Source organism: Gossypium raimondii, chromosome 2 (genome assembly GCF_025698545.1).
Source record: "Gossypium raimondii isolate GPD5lz chromosome 2, ASM2569854v1, whole genome shotgun sequence".
NCBI classification, from domain to species: Eukaryota; Viridiplantae; Streptophyta; class Magnoliopsida; order Malvales; family Malvaceae; genus Gossypium; species Gossypium raimondii.
The window spans coordinates 18487180-18491932 of record NC_068566.1 but is presented as its reverse complement, the minus strand read 5'-3'; positions in this window follow the sequence as shown (position 1 = coordinate 18491932).

Genomic DNA, 4753 nt, shown 5'->3' with positions numbered 1-4753 from the left:
AATAAGATTTCATCTAGAATTTACTATTGCATCATGTAGAGTCAACCAATCCATACCCAGAATAATGTCAAATTCATCAAATGGCAACAACATCAAATCGGCCTGAAAATTACAACCCCGAATCATGAAAGGAAAAATTTTACAAACCTTATCAACTAGCACATATTGACCTAGGGGTTCGTTACTTTAACCATAAATTTAGTTGACTCAACAGGTAAATTCTTACTTTACACTAAATTCGTGCATACATACGAATGTGTTGATCTCGGATCAATCAAAGCAATAACATTAGTATAAAAATAAAAAATGTACCAGTAATAACATCTAGCGTAGAAGCTTCTTCCTGTGCATGGATCACAAAAGCTCTAGTTGGTTCTCGCACCTCAAACCTTATAGCAAAGTCTTTGGCCCCACAGCGACTACTACCCATATTTCTAGGGTTTTTTGGTGGCCTCCCCCTCGTAACCATGTTAATCGGTCAAACAATCTAAGCTTTTTTTCGGATCTCTCAAGGAAGCCTCGGATAAAATGCTCATATGAACCACATTTGAAACATGCCACGACTGTCATCTTACAGTCACCAAAATATTATCATCTACACTGTTGACAATTGGGCTTATTTCCCTTAGCATTGCCTGCGCTCGTAACGGGCGTAGCTTGAGATTTTGAACTCGCATGCTGTTTACCTCTATCTCTACTGGAATATCCAACTAAAGCTGTTGAATGGTTATAATGTTCTTTCAACTTCTTCGATGACGACTGATATCAGGTTCCCAATGATCTCTTTCTCAAATCTTTAGCTTTGTAGTCAGATTTTCTCTTTTCTTTGCTAAGCTCTTCAGCTTTATGCGCTCGATCAACTAAAACATCAAATTCTTTCAATTCAAGTACCCTGACTAACAACTTTATATATTCATTTAACCTGTCTTCAAACTATTTACACATGGCAATTTCGATTGGTATACATTCCCTCTCATACTTGCCCAGTCGAAAAAATTCCCTCTCATACTCTGACACCGTCATTCGACCTTGTTTAAGCTCTAGAAATTCTTTTGGTTTCTGATCGAGTAATCTCTAACTTATGTACTTATTTCAGAACTCGGTTTGAAAGAATTCCCAATCTATACGCTCTCTCGGCAATACTGAAACCAAAGTGTTCCACCACTGATAAGTTGAGTCTTTTAATAGGGAAACGATAAATGTTACGCATTCTGCCTGTAACACCCCAAACTCGGCCTAAACATTAGGGCCGAATCTGGTGATGTCACATTGTAACACCTCTTACCCGTATTCAACGCTGGAATAGGGTACGAGGCATTACCGGAATAAATACACTTATAGACATATTAAACTGAGTTATAAAATGTCATCCAAATTAAAAACCTTCAAATTATTATCTTCGAGTCGCTAATTAGGGTATACGAGGCCCAATACATACCCATTCATATGCTCAGTATATTCGTTAAATCAATCCAATATTGAAGAATCCACTTTATGTCAAAATCAATATTAATAACAATCATAAATCTTTTCATGTTAATTTCATATATCACTTACCAAACTTCGAATGTTAATTTACAAATATGTAATTCACTAACACATGCTGGTATACACAATGTTTAATTGATGAAATCATTTAATAGAGCTAAATTTCATGTTCATTCCAAATTTTCTTCTAAATCCATAAATGCTTCCACTTACCATTTACCTAATTAATTTCTCGAACCAAGCTATCATACAACAATAATACATGACCTGTGCTTCATGAATTCAATATTCGATTCTTATCACCATCAAATCCATGTCATTCGAATACTTAAAGTTTATTCAAGCATATATTATTACGTTTCATATACCAAACATATGTCAAAATTAGGAAGACGCAATCAATGCATTTGTCATTTATTTGACTATCAAATCAACCTCAAAATTTATAACATTCCAGTACTTAAGATATGCCATAAAACACTCCTTTAACATAAACTAGCACCATGGCCGAATTTTCATTATGCTATTTATTACTCTTTTTCTGAATCACATAGCAAAATATTACAAATACGTATATTTTTGAATACTATAATTATGCATCAGCTTACCAACATGAGTTAATTCATGAGTCACTCATGACATTACTTCATGCCAAATATACCACACACATATGCTATGAAACTTTATTTTCTCTCATGAGCTTACCATGACCAGTAATGCACCAATATAAACATCACTCCTATTTCAAAGTTTATCAATTATAATCAGGCATATAACCAATTATACACAATTCATTCATATACTTTATTGTCCTCCTCCTCCTCTCCATCCCACATCCTTTATGTATATAACATGCTCAAATAGCATTATACATAATTTCACTATTCACTTATATTTAAATTCAAAGCTGTCTATTTGACTCAGAGTCACTAAATCATTTTTATCCAGAGATACGGAGCGCCAAATTAAGATCCGTTAGATTTTCCCAAAAATAGACTCACATATCTTCTTACCATAAAATTTTCAGAATTTTTGACTTGGCCAATTAGTATAGTTTATTCTTTAAAGTCACCCCTGCTTCACTGCTCAACATCTCTAACCTCTCTTCACTAAAAATGAATTATCTCATTGTACAGAATTCAGATGATATTTTCGTTTATTTCCTTTGAAAATAGACTCATTAAGGATTATAAGCATATAAATTATAACTTATAATTATTTTTTTATAATTTTTAATTATTTTCCAAAGTCAGAACAGGGGATTTCGAAATCAATCCGACCCTGCCTCACTAAAATTCAAATTTCTCAAAATATGCTTGATCTGTTTCTTTTATCTAAAAATAGACTCATTAAGCTTTCATTTCATATCTTATTCACTCTCTAATTTAATTTTCACCATTTTTGGTGATTTTTCAAATTCACACAACTGTTTCTGTCAAAACTGTTTTGTTGTAAAATGTATTCTTTCATAATTTCACTTTTTCACTATCTCAATTCCATTGAATTTTTTCACATCTCATTCCAATAGTTCATTTCAATTCATATACAGTTCATTCAATTTATCACTATATTCAAAGCAATCCAATTTCTCATTTCCAATTTCAAGTCAATATTCAATTCAATTCCACATATATATTAATCAGTCAATTACACTTAGTCAATTTCCCGATGAACATTTTGGAACAATAACAGATACACGGTGGAATCAACACATAACAACCACCTTATAATAAATGATACCCGGTTCACATAGTAGCCTGCACATAGTACTACACATGCGACCTATCATTCCAGTACAGGTAGTAGCCTGCACATAGTTCTACACACGTGGCCTAGCAACTTCACTCGTATCTCTTTCATTTCGAAGGTTCAACCGGGAATTTTCACCTTTTCACTTTTTTTTACCAATCAATGTCAATTTCCCGTCTTTCTCGATTTATAATAACATATTTAGCTTATATAACATTCACATTATTCAATCCAGTCCAAAATTCACATTTTGGCAAAATTATAATTTTGCCCCTAGGTTCAGAAATTAAACTTTATTCCTTTTTCTTATGTTTTATAATATGCTGAATATTTTTCCCTTCTATAGCAACATCAAATTCTTGCTCTAGCATGCACTTATGAACAATAATAATTTTTACCAATTATGCCGTTTCACTTGTTTTCACTGAAAATTGCTTAGCAAAAATTGTTTAACACAATTTCAAGCTTCATATTCTACCATAAAACATCGAAATAAACACATTTCACCTATGGGTATTTTTCCAAATATAAACCCTAGGTTAAATTATTACTAGAATAAGCTAAATTAAGCTATTGGATTTCAAAAACGTAAAGAACATTAAAAACGGGGATTGGCACTTACTATGGAGATTGGAAGCTTGATAACCCTAACCATGGCTTCCCCCTTGCTATTTTCATTCATCATGGAGAAGATGGACAAATTTTTGGCTATTTTGGCCTTTTTAATTCTTTTAATTACTAAATAACCAAAATGCCCCCAACTTAAAAATATCCTATTTCACTTATCTCTTGTCCATTTTTGTCCAACAAGTTAACCAATGGTATAATTACCATTTATGGACCTCCAATTTAAAATTTCATAACAATTGGACACTTCTAACATGTAGAACTTAACTTTTGCAGTTTTTACAATTTAGTCCTTTTATCTAAATTGAGTCCCCAAACGTTGAAATTTTTGAACGAAATTTTTACGAAATCATTTCGTGAAATTGTAGACCATAAAAATATAATAAAAAAATATTTTTTATCATCGAATTTGTGATCCCGAAACCACTATTTCAACTAGGCCTAAAATCGGGTTGTTACACTGCCTGTGAACAAGATAATTTGTCAAAAACCCTGATCGTGTACTCTAACCAGAAATCCACTCTCTCTGGATCATCTTCAGCTATAGCTCTAAATTCTTCAACTCCATATTTATGAATTTTACCAACTGGCGGCTTACTAACTCGTGTTGGTTCCAAACCCTGAGAAACTACGGGAATCGTTTGGGGACTAGGTGGGGGTGGAATTCGTTGACCCGCTGGGCTTATTCGTACGAACTTGCTAAACAAGTCATTCATCAAATGGAAGAAGGCTTCCTTAGCCTCTCCTCCTCAATCCTCAAATACGGGCCTAGTGTCACTTGATGCTGCTCCATGAACGAAGGCTTGTGCGTTACTTTCAACTTCATCAAAGTCGGCTTGGTTGAATGTCATTTCAATATAAAAGCATAATCTTCAAACAAGTCAGGAAT